The sequence below is a fragment of the Aulostomus chinensis genome, chromosome 12 (assembly GCF_037954235.1).
Source record: "Aulostomus chinensis isolate RoL2024-O1b breed Wild chromosome 12, RoL_Achi_v1.0, whole genome shotgun sequence".
NCBI lineage: Eukaryota > Metazoa > Chordata > Actinopteri > Syngnathiformes > Aulostomidae > Aulostomus > Aulostomus chinensis.
Genome location: NC_141331.1, coordinates 7,684,802 through 7,697,464, shown reverse-complemented (window position 1 = coordinate 7,697,464; position 12,663 = coordinate 7,684,802). Strand labels below are relative to the sequence as shown.

The 12,663-nt window shown below is 40.7% G+C and overlaps 1 protein-coding gene across 6 annotated transcripts in view; it reads left to right on the top strand.

The window, feature by feature from the left end:
- Positions 1 to 12,663, top strand: part of epha3 (eph receptor A3) — a 218,958-nt gene that overhangs the window by 154,797 nt on the left and 51,498 nt on the right. The gene's annotated exons all lie outside the window — the stretch shown is intronic.

Sequence of the window (12,663 nt, the reverse complement as noted above, 5' to 3'; positions counted from 1 at the left end):
TGTAAACAGATTTATATCCACACAACATGAGGAATGCCTGATTCACACACACATGCACACATATTTCTGTGGATACACACATGCACTTCCGTTTGCACATATTGAAAGAACAGACCCACACACACACGCACACACACACACATATTTACTCCTTACAGACAAATAGTCCCGATTTGTTGCAGCTCCCTACTAATCAACAGAGCTGTCCAGTTAAGAGCTCATGAATTACCTCTTGACACTTTTCATAGAACCTTTTGGACCAAGTGTGTCAGCAGAGTGAGAGAAGCTCGCTGATTAGTTTCGTCTCCTAACAACAACACGCAAATGATCACATTTTTGCTCCAGAATTGAATGACTCAAGTATAAGAGGAGTAAGGAGCCTCGAACTTTGAGGGACTAAATGCGACGTTACTAAATCCTCACAGCAAGTACAAATGTGCTTCAATACACAATAACATCAACAAAACACGTCAAAGATGATCACAAATGAGTGCTTCAGACTTCATCACTTACCATAAAGCAGAAACTTTCCTGTAGGATTTGGTGCGTATAAATTATTTCAATTTTAGACAAAAAGGAGTTCATCATTACTTTCAGGTTTTGCTGTAATTTTGTTTATAGATTTCTTTGATTAATTTTATTTGAATACAAATGAATACTAGACATACTTGGGCTACAACATTAATACTGCACCTTTTTGTGCTCTGCTCCAATTAGTTTTTTTCTCCTTTTTTTTTTAATCTCAGAAAAAAAAAAAGTCAGTGGCTAGGAACGTCTCCGGGGAACATCAAATGAGACGGAGGTCATTTGAAACTGCAGGAGAAGCGGCTGCAAAATCAGCAGCAAGCTGTCAATGTGATTATTGTTTAGTTCTACAAAACCTCCATCAAATTGCTTCTCATTTCATCCCTTGGTAGAATGCAGGAGAATCCCATTAGCCACCTCAGACATCTCAGGCTTTAACAAATAGATGACCTTCCCGCATCTGTCAGAAATTCATAGTGTGATGTTCACTTTCAAGGTGAAACCTAATGAAATACACAAGAATTACGTGCTTGGTCATGACTTAATGAGGTAAAGTAAGGAGTGTTTATCAGCGTGATACGGAGGAGGGTCTGGACGTGGGTTAATCATATAGGAGAAAGCCAACATTGCAACTTGAGCTGCAGAACCACTTTTATCTTGTACCTTCCACATGGAAATGTCGGTTCACACCTGCACGCGACGCTGTTTCCTGTTGAAAACCCCCAGTGTAAGCTTTCCTGAATGTCTTTAAAATGAAGAAACCATTTCACCTTCACCCAGTAGAAATTAAAATTGGATATATTGTTATGGATCAAAAAAATTCCTAAAATTAAAAAAACAAAATCTAAAATTCCTTTCAATTAGTTACAATCGATTCTGTTTCTTCTTGTGCTGAAGCTACAGATGCAAACCAGATGTTGAAGACAGGAGCAGCGTTACTCTGCCTGTATGCAAACATCTAGTACAAAGAAGATTCAAGAGAATGCATTCATCAGGTTCAGCATAGATGTTTTTATTTGATTTTTACTAACATTCCAAATGCTACTTAATTCATAGAAAGATAGAAGAAGAGAGAAGAAAAACCAGTATTGCTAAAAATCCTTATTTTAGACTTTAACAACACTTTCCTCAAATAGGATGCTTCATGGAGGCTACAACAAATTCATTTCTGTGAAATAAACTTTTAAACATATCTTTTTTTTTTCCCCTTCGGGTGAGAATTCCTTCCAGCATCCTTCCTTTTGACTGCTTAGTCCAGATTGCAGTGAGAGTCACACTGTGGGGAATATAAAAGCCATACTGTCATGTTGTCTGAAGTAAGAAGAGTCTGGGGGCTCTTTAGCATATGGCAGCGGCCATGCACTGAGAAGTGTGTAGGTGTCTGTCAGCATATGTGTGTGTGTGTGTGTGTGTGTGTGTGTGTGTGTGCATGTGTGTGTGTGTCCTTCAGTCGTCCTCAGGTGCTCCAGCAGTGAAAGTGGTATTCCCTAGTGGGGTTTACTACAGTTCTCCACCCAGACCTCTGCAGGCAGAGCAGCGTTTCCCCAACTGGGGGCTCAATGTCAGCAACCATATGGCTGTCTATTCTTCTGAATTACAATAAACACAGGGGAGAGACTTCACACGGAAGTTAGGAGAAAGAGTTTTCAAAGACAATAATGATAAATATTATACTGCCACTGTTGTTGAAGTGTTTTTTTAGTTTTCTTCTTGGGAAACACATGTGATCCCTGTTATGCCTCCCGCCTCGTGTTTTCAGTGTCTGTTAGCTTCAAACAAGCAAACAAAGATTCCATTACATTTTGGGGCAGATCCTTTCAACACAGCGTAACACGGCGAAAAAAAGAACATTTATATTAACGTTGGTTTTGGCTGAGGTGGCTTGGCGTTCTCTGAGTGCCCTCTAGTTGCAGAAGTGTTGAGCCAGAGTTGTGTTTTGCATTTGTACCATTTGAATGGTGGAATTGTTGATTGTAGCTTGATTTGATTAAGACTGTTGTCTGAAGAGTTTTTCTGATGTGAAAATCTGTAAAGTTATTTAATGCTTATATCCAGTGTCTTTGCAGTACGATTTAAAAAGGAAAGAACAAAAGACACATTAACAAAAAAAAGATGTTTTTTTAGAAATAAAATCTATATCGTACAATCATGTGGGCAGTAGTTGGTGAATGCGGGCTATGTTTTATCACTGATTACACAAATACCATCGATGTCTTTGTTCAAGTCTTGCCGACCAAGCACATTCAGTGAAGTGGGTCAACATCATTTTGCGTGTGTGTGTGTGTGTGTGTGTGTGTGTGTCCAGCAGCATTGGAGATGACCTATTTTCTCTCTTAAACTAGAGAGCGTGTCCTCTCTGGCACTGGTCAATAAAACTGCTCTGGTGTTGTGTGTGTATCTCTCTCTCTTTCTCTCTCTCTCTAGTTCACACACAAACACACACTCACACATGTTGATCTGAAACATGCTTATGGAATTGCAGTAATGAGCTATAGAGCTCTTCTGCTCATTTGTCACGCTAGCCAATTTTGCCTCATGCTTCTCTCCCCTCAGTCAAGCCTCTTACGTGCACATGTCCATGTATCCTGCAGCCATGCATGTATGCGGCAGCTAACATGGCAGCAACACATGGTTTGAAGTCAATAACATCAATATTTCCTATTAAAAAGTCAGATACAGAAAAAAATGTTTGTCCTGAATTATCACATAAACACCTAATTAGCACCTTTGCCATATGTCACTTTTATTGGCTCACTTCACTCAACAGTGGATCTAACAGAGAGTAAACAACCTGGATACAGTAGGTGCCATGATGCTCTGAGGCTTGTAAGAGAAAGCTAATAGACCAGATCTCGTTAAACACTGACATACTGTTGCTAATGATGTTGCTTTCAGTGTTCAGATAGTTGTTAAATTAATCCCATATACTTGTCAGTGGTAATCCGGGCAAAAGAATAGAAATCAGAGTTTCATGTCCCTCAATTTTCCCATATCAGCCTGAAAACGGTGACATGGTTGCCTCTGGCTACTATTGTCACACAGGGGATTATAGCACAATGGTCGGTCTAGCTCTAAATCACAGAGATGACGACAGCCTGTGTGTTTGTGTGAATGTGTGTTTGGCGTACATGGCTGGTTATCGGTTGCATTCAAAGCAGCACAATGGTCCTGTAAAGGATGAGTGAAAGCAAATGGGTTTGAATGTTAGCTTGTGCAGTGTCTGTTTCCAGGGAATGTAACCATGGAATGTGTGTGTGTGTGTGTGTGTGTGTGTGTGTGTTATGTGCAAGTGTGAGGGCATTAAAAGGTCAGTGTCATCTTCCAACGCAATGTCTGCATGCTCCAACTGATTGACAAACACAGAGCAGTGTGTTGGGTATGTAAAACAATAAGTGTGTGTGTGTGTGCGTGTGTCTATGCTAACTAGGCGGATGTGTGTCTCAGGCGTAACAAATGTTTCAGCATCCAAATATATTTGGATGGATAGGAACTGACCTGAATTTTATAAAGCTGCATGATCCAAAACTTGAATACAAAACTAGCACTTTCCTCCATAGCACTAACAGTAATAACTTGTAAGTCTTGTAAAAAAAAAAGAAAATCACAACCACGTTATATTTACGAAAATGGTATTTCCTCAGAGTCGATGTGAGAGTTCGACACTGTGAGGGACAAATTATTGAAGTATTTTTGTCGGTTTGTGAACGGTCCCTTGTTTACACTCCTGTCCACTTGGGAGGCTGGCTCATTTGATGAAAAATAACTTGCAGTTTATTGGAAAATGGGTGTAGTTTTTGTTATAACAATGGTATCACTTATGAGTTATTGATTTCAAACTTTACCAAATGTCCTCATAAATTACCTTGAGTGACGAGTGAAAATAACGGCGGGGCTTCGTGGTCTGGAGCCGCCGCCCAGATACGGTAGTTTACAGTGGGGCGCTGCAATAAATGGGGAATAGATTCTAAATATACTTTCACTTTTGAGATGCAACCTGGTCACAGATTCTCTATAAATGACAGGCTTCTGCTGCTTGACTTTTAAACCTGAAGCATCCCCAAATAACTAAATCATTATTTATCTTTTTCTTCTTTTTTTTTTACAAACAAAGTAACAGTGTGTGTCTCTGTGGGTTGCAGGAGCTTGTGAGCCAGCACTAAGATATTGGGGGGGAGGGATTGACCGCACAGAGGAGATACGCAGAAATGTCTACGGTCTTAAATTATATTACGTCATCTTAATGCACCATCAAATGATCCAAATGGTATGGCGAAACCAATGTGTCCTTTAAGAATATAGCTTAAAAAGTCAATAAAACCATTTCGTTTTGAATTGGTATAAGTGCGAGTGTCCCCCTCATCCTGCATGCATTTGTTTCATTGAAATTGACCTCTAGTGCATGAGCGTGTGTGTGTGTGTGTGTGTGTGTGTGTGTGTGTGTGTGTGTGTGTGTGTGTGTGTGTGTGTGTGTGTGTGTAGCAAGTGGGTTTGTGCTGGTTGTCCTGGATTTCCTTACTGACCCGGTAAATCTCTGGAGTCTTGACTGCGCAGGAAACGGTTATTGCATCCTTGATGGATACAGCAGGGAGTTGATCCGTGTGTGCGTGTGTGTGTGTGTGTGTGTGTGTGTGTGTGTGAGAGAGAGAGAGAGAGAGTGGTTTCTTGTACTTACCCTGTTTTGTCCCAGTTTATTGTCCTTCAGCAGCTTTACACACACACACACACACACACACACGCACACACTGAGGAAAGTCATCAAATGTTATCTTTACCCACGTCTTCAAATTACGTACATCAAATTTCAAAATGTCTTTTTAATGTGACTTTTTATTGAGTTTGCAATTGATGCAATTTGGAAATAAAAGGCAATATTTTCCTTTTTAAATCATTCATACCATTTTAATAGATTGAGTTCAGCCACAGTTGAAATGTGATGAGTGAAGCAGCTCAGCAAACATTCAAATTGGCATCTGATGTGTTGAATTTAGTCATTTCCCCTTGAGTCTGTTTTTAATTGAAGACAGAGAGAGAGAGAGAAACTAAAGAGACAGTCTTTGGTGTTAATCATCAAGGTTAGACTGAAATGAAGAGCTTTATGGAGCTATTCTTGTCTACCGGCCACTCAAAAGTATGATTATGTATGATTATATATGATTAATCAGCAACATACTCTTCATCTTTCGGTGATGTAGAACAGTAATTAAGGTAAATGAATTGTTTTTTGCAAAACATACACACACTTTGATAGAGAAACAGTCAGTAAACTGTTGCCATGCTGTTTTTCTGAAAACGTAGCCCTTCCTCACCTTATACTCGTCCCTCCTCCTTCTCCTTTTCTTCTCTTTCACTTCGACACATCCTCCTCCTCCTCTAACCCTCGTCTTCCTCTACTTCCTTCTGTTCTCCTCATCAGACTGCTTTATTATGCAAATCAGTGTCGGATCAGATCGCTTAATTAAGCTTTAATGTGCTAGCGTGCACGTGAACACACAAACATGCGCACACATGCCGAACTTTCGCTCAAGCTCACTGCTGGTGGTTCTGTGGAGTGATGATTAGTATTCTGGTCTGTACACACACACACACACACACTCACAAACACACACACACACACACACACACACACACACACACACACACACACATCTAGTCACCAGAAGAGTCTTTGAGTGGGTACAGATAAACAGGCTTGAATAGCAGGGTCTCTCCAGACCATTAGCCTGCAGTTAGCATCGCAAACTCCAATCTGGCCCTTCAGTGCACAGCTGATGAAGCCAACTGCTTGGTTTCTATGGCTGCTGAAATTGCAGCTTATGAGGTCACAGCAATGATAGACTGAACATTGGGGTCAGAAAATGATCCGGGGGCCCATTTTAAGGTATTTTGCTAAAGCTAGACAAGCTAGTTTTTGCTAAGATAGAGCTGTTTTTGTTTTAACTCTGCAATGCCATCAGTTCTATTGAAAATGTATCACAAACAACATGGAGCTTATCTAGAATCATTGGATCAGCAACACTGTACTCAACTGCAGTGCATTCCAAATGTGATTATCATGGCAAACGACACAATAATTGTACATGAGAGAGATGGAATGTGCAGCAATTTGCCCCAAGACACAACCCATCAATTTTGATGATAGCTTTCATTCATCTTTCTGTCAAAGATGAGTAATTTTACTGGGTTACAGACATATTAGCTTCAACAAATTGATTGTAATTCAGCATAATGGATGTCTTTGTGTTTGAGTAAATCTGTCATGAGCAAGAGTCTTCTATATCATAATATGGAGTTGTCTTTTCTGTGATTTCATTTTCGAGCAAAACCAAAAGAGAAATCTACCAAACAGCATTTAAAACTCAAAAATTCTACAGATTAATGGGATTAAAATAATCTTAAATACCTGAATTTTTGCTGCATGCATTTTGTGATGTCATTGATGAGCACTATTTTTTATCAAATTGCACCATGATTTAATAAAAGACGTATTCATTTTGGTAAAGGGGGGGGGGGGGGGGGCGAGATGCAAGATGTCCACCATTATTCAAGAGAAGGATGCAGCAAAGGAAACCAGCAGGAAAGCCAGAGAAAAGAACAAAAGGAGGGGGAGTGGAGGGGGCAGGATGGGGCGGGGTGTCTGTGGACGGAAGAAGATGGAGGTGTAGTAGAGAGTGAAAGGCAAAGTTGGAATCTTGTCGGGTAAAGTGAAAAGAGGCGTGGGTGGTATGGAGAGAGGAAATCTATTGTTGAGGTGGTGCTTTGCTCGGGTCCCACTGGCAGCGTGTGTGAATGACCAGTGGAGAAGGAAACACTAGACGATGGGGAGTCAAAGGCAGATGTACTTTCCCAGTGTGACACCAATCAATTTACCAGTAATGAGAGAGGTTAGGGGTCAATGGGGCATGAGTCATATATTAAGTCACTTGTTGAGCCTCATTTTCAGTCACATTTTCCTGACGTAGTATTTCGTAAGACAAAATAAAGCTTACAAATATGTTATGATCATGTTTTAATGATTCACTGAAGTTGCTAGGACAGCGTAATCACAGTGTTTCTAACAGACTCCAGGCTCGTTCTGAAAAATACCTCATCATCCAGTCTGTTCTCACCTATAATGCTATACTATATAATACTATAATTCATATGTAACCCTCATAATCCTGAGCCAGGAGCAATACTTCACAACATTTTTAGTAGTTGTCACTTGTTTTTTTATTTCAAGGCAATCTGTGTTTTTTTTCCCCCTAAATCAACAACACAATGTTGCTACGCCCCAGCTTAGCCAGATGTTAACCACAGCCTTGTCCCAATCATCTTAAAAATGACTGCCTTTTATGCTGAGAAAGAATAAAGTCACATCCACCGTTTAGCTCGTGGTTCTCACTGCAGGGGTTTGCGCAGGTATAAGCTGTGTTGTGTAAACAGACGGTCCCGCGCTGGACTCAAACTCATGACCACGGCACTGGAGGAGGCCGGAACCCCCCCGTGCAAGGGTCTGCCTGCAGCACATCTGCCACGGTGGTCGGGAGGGAGGTTTGCTCTGCACGACCCTGCACCTGCTGACGCGGACTATGCACAAATAATAGTGTATTACTTCTCGTAAAATATCATACAACAATATGACAGCATTGCAAAGTTCCTTAAGTGGTTCGAGGATTCTGTAGGATAATACCAAAACACCCACTGCATGGAGATCAACACATATATCTATGAACAGATGTATTTTCTGACGCTCAAGTACTCAACACTCCACAAACGTTTCCTGAGGAGATGACAGTACACTTTATTTATCAACCAGTCTTGTGTTTAATTTCTATGTTGTTTTTTTTCCCAGTGAAAACATAATTTGTTCTCTCGAAGGTCAGATCAGGTTTTCAGCTTTGAATGTAGGAACCAGGCGGTTACATCTCAGCAGTAGGCCACCCAGCAGTCCTGTTCATTATTGATGAGGGTGTCCCATGACCCAAACTATTGATTGAGCAAATTGCAACCCAAGTTATTTATACAACCACCGTGTCATGTGACTCCTGCTATTGTAAATGTGTGCGTTTGTGGGCCTTTTTGTGCGTTTAAGTGCAGTCCTCTTAAAAAGTGAATGAAGAGATTGTGTTTCAGGTGTCATTTTGTAGAAAGCCGCACGACCTACTTATATATCGGAGTGTGTTTGTGTGTGTGTGTGTGTGTGTGTGTGTGTGTGTGTGTGTATGCAGCCACAAAGGACTATTTACAGGGACAGTGATACAATCCTTACTCGCCGTTGCTGCTGCTGTTATTGATTTGATGAATCATGGGGGATAACCTTCAGCATATTTCTCCCTTCGCACAGTGTGTCCTTTTCCTTCTACTTTTTAATGCAGTGAAGCGCTCTTGCGTTTGGGCATGCATGCTAACGCTCCCATAAAGAAGAGATTCGTGGATCCACTTGTTGAATATTGTAACAACTGCATGAGTTTATCAAATAGGTGTCCGGGTTATTGTAATGAAATGTATGTTTAGTTCACAGTCTGTTTGCAGAGATGTAATGTGCGGACGTTTATACTGACCAGACGTTCAAAATTACAACAGCGATATAGTGAGCCTAGGAATGTCCTACAACCTGGAAATGATTTGGCTTTGTTTTGTCCCAAAGTCTAAAATGGTAGGTTGTTGCAGACATTAAACTGCCAAAAAAAGAAGAAAGGCAAAGCTAGTTGTGGTAACATTACCGTCAAGGATCCATGGTGTACTTCGGTCATAGCATAACGTTAGCTTAGCAACTCTAACAACAGCATTTACGCTTCAAAATTCATAGAAGTGGTTTTCATTTGTGAATGTTATCTTGCCAAAAAAAAAAAAAAACGTCTAAGACTGATATGTTTTTGTTTGTGACATAACTTAATTGAGGCAATAATCCACTATCATATATGGAAACGCCTTCAAGGTTTGGTCGAGGGAACTCATGATGATGCTGACAAAAAATCACCGTCCCTGCTCCTCTCAGTTCTCTGAAGCATTAAGGAATCCACATTTGATATTACTAATGCTGAAGTCAAAGTAGACGTTACGGTTCTCGTCCACATTCCATCCCATCCATCCATCTCTGCCACTACCTCCGCTGCAGGCTCAGAGTCTGGAGAACAATGAAGCACATTCTGTGTTTGTACAGGCGGAATAACGTTTTAGAAATCCAGATTTGAACATATAAAAGGAGCTTCTCTCAACTGAAGAGGTGCACATATGCTATCATTCTATCCCCTCCATAACCTGGCACACACGGCGGTGAACGTCAGTCTAACACTTTTTGGTTGTCCTCTAAGATGAGGAGTTAACCTCCTGCAAGCCGAATCTGATTTTACCATCAGCCTCTGCCAGAGCTGTTTTTCATCCTGGCAGACACACTGAGAAGAAACAGGACCTTTATTATCCTTTTCCAGCTGTGATAAAAATATTTCTTGGTTTGTGGTTAAGAAAATATAACATATCACTACTGTCACATGAAAACCTCATGCTGTAAGTGTAGCTCTGGTTATTAATTTTCACACTGAATGTTGATGAGAGCCACTCTGTGCCTTACATTCTTCAAGCAAGTGTTAGTGCCTGAAAAGTCCCCAGATGATTAAGAGGAGATGAGGAGGGGTCTCCCTCAAAGTTTGAGTGTTGATATGCCAGGGCTACAGTATCTGCCATTAAATGAAGTAAATTAAATCAAACTGAGAAACAGATAAATAACCCCCCCACACACACACATACCCTACAATTAAATATGTTTATCCATCTCATCCGTCTTTATCACAGACAGGAAGTTAGCCAAACTGCAAAAACAAACATACAAGAAAAAAAAACTATAAACAATTATATTTTCTCCGCATATGAAAAAGAAATCTAAGTGTTTTTCCTGTGAAAAAGCAATGCCTACATAATTGATATGTTTCAAATCCACAGCGAGAACAATGCCAGGAGTTAGAACATACAGTAGCTAAATGGAAACAGACCTACTTGGGCTCGGCGGTTTAACTGTCCAATGAAGAGAGTGAAAGTATTTTTCTTATCCAAAGCTGAGCCGTTCAGGGCACGAGTGCTCTGTCAAAAGGTTGTTTATGGCTAACGGGATGAGATAATGGCTCGGTCGGCAGTTATGATGGGATTAATTCATTTGACTTTTTGTCTGCACGTCTGCTTTATGCTCTTTTTGAGTTTCTGCTGACCTGGCGGCTATGCTTCCGCTTCTCTCACCTGATTGGCTGGAGTTGCTGGTTGTCAGCTCTAATTTCCTGGTGTATTCTCCTCCAGGAAGGGTGGTCTGTTTTGGGTGTGTCAGCAATGGTTGTGGTTGTCAATAGTAGGATCTTTTTTTTCTTTCCTTTTAAAAAAAAAAAAAAACTACTTTAGATTCTATATCACACACACACACACACACACACACACACACACACACACACTAGATTGGAAGTAGTAGTAGTATTTACTGCAGCATGGGGACCTTGGTGTGCCAGTGTCAGTGATGGATATGGCAGTGGTAGCCTATCAGGAGTGTTGGCATTTGCAGGAGTGTATTGTCCACCACTGGGATCTGTCAGACCTGTTCTGCTGAGCCCACACATTCTGCTGGCTCGCCGCTGTAGCTGCGAGCCATTTTTAGTATCTGTGTGTGAGAAAGAGAGCGAGAAAGAAAGCTCTTTGTACATGTGCAACAGTGTCAGATCAATGTAAAAGTTTCACTTTTGCATTAGAATAATAATTTTTTTTAAAAAGAAGAAGAATCCATTTGATCTGTGCTCTCCACGTCTAACTTAAGACATATGAGAGAATTTCAGGAGACTCTTGGTGAGTTCAAATCAGAGGAACAGCTCTGCTGGACATTCCTGCAGTCAGCAGGCCAAACCCACGCTCCCTCTGACCTCACAAACCGTGACCTCCGAGGCACCGTGCTGGACATTTTAGTGTCCTTTTATTGTGAGAGACTCACCTGTGAAAGAATCCTGCTATTCAGTCAGCACACTGATCAGCTCCAACTGTCAGCTGGATTCTCTCAGCGATTGTGAACTGCCCACTAACATCGATCTTCTTCATTTCTAAACACAATTAGAGAGAGAGAAAACTACAAAACATGTGTAGAAAACGTATAAGAAGTCTTTCAAAAGCAATGGAGACACCAAATGGACTCATTTTTTTTGGCTCTGTCAATATAAATCTTTAGAAAAGTTACATTGAAATGGTGGGGGGGAGAGAAAAGGATTACCTTAAAAAAGTTTTTACACCGTGTTTTGCCATTTTTGTAAAAGATTAAATAGGGGGAGAAAAAAAAGATATCAAAATTAGCCCTGACGTGACAGAACTGCTGCTTCTTCCGGAATTTGTCTTTGGACAGGATACAACATGTCGGATACTTTCTGGTAATTAAGAAAATCTGTCTCTTGTCAGCTGATCCAACTTCAAGTCCAACTCCACTTTTTGCCAGTAGACGACTCTTCTTCTACTTTGCTACAGTCACAGGTGTGTGTAACGTTGCCCACACTGCCATCTTCTGACCAAGTCAGGTTGCATGGTCTAGTTAATCGCTCCGAACAAGTTGATGGAAACACACCAAATGTGCATTTCCTCATTTGTGACATATTCATTCACTTCAAATTCACTTAATATGGCAACATCTGCACCGTCTCAGTGTGGCTGTAATCCTGGAAGCTTACTGTAAATCAAATCCTGCACGCTCAATGAAATTCATAGCGAAGAAATCTGTACTTTCCATGCCATGCTATGAGCTCTTGATGAAGGACAGCTTTTCATAGGCCTAAACGCTTGATATCTAATCGTCTAATCAGGGCAGTATAACAAAAGTCCCTATTCCTGATTGATGAGAGGATAAAAGGAGGTAAAACATAAAAGTAGAACTGTAATGAACCAGTAAGGAAAAATAAATATTCACTACTCCTTAACTTGCTTATCTTGAATAAAAAAATTCAATGCCCTGCCCTTAATCTTCCTGCCTACACATCTCTCTCTCTTTCTCTCTCTCTCTCTCACACACACACACACACACACATACACGCACACGCATCCAGACATGTGTGAAGTGGCACCCTAGTTGCGCATCTTGCCATAGATTCATGGTGAGCAGAACTTAAAAGAGCTGAGTACAGATTTAATTCCACAGATATTTAAAGA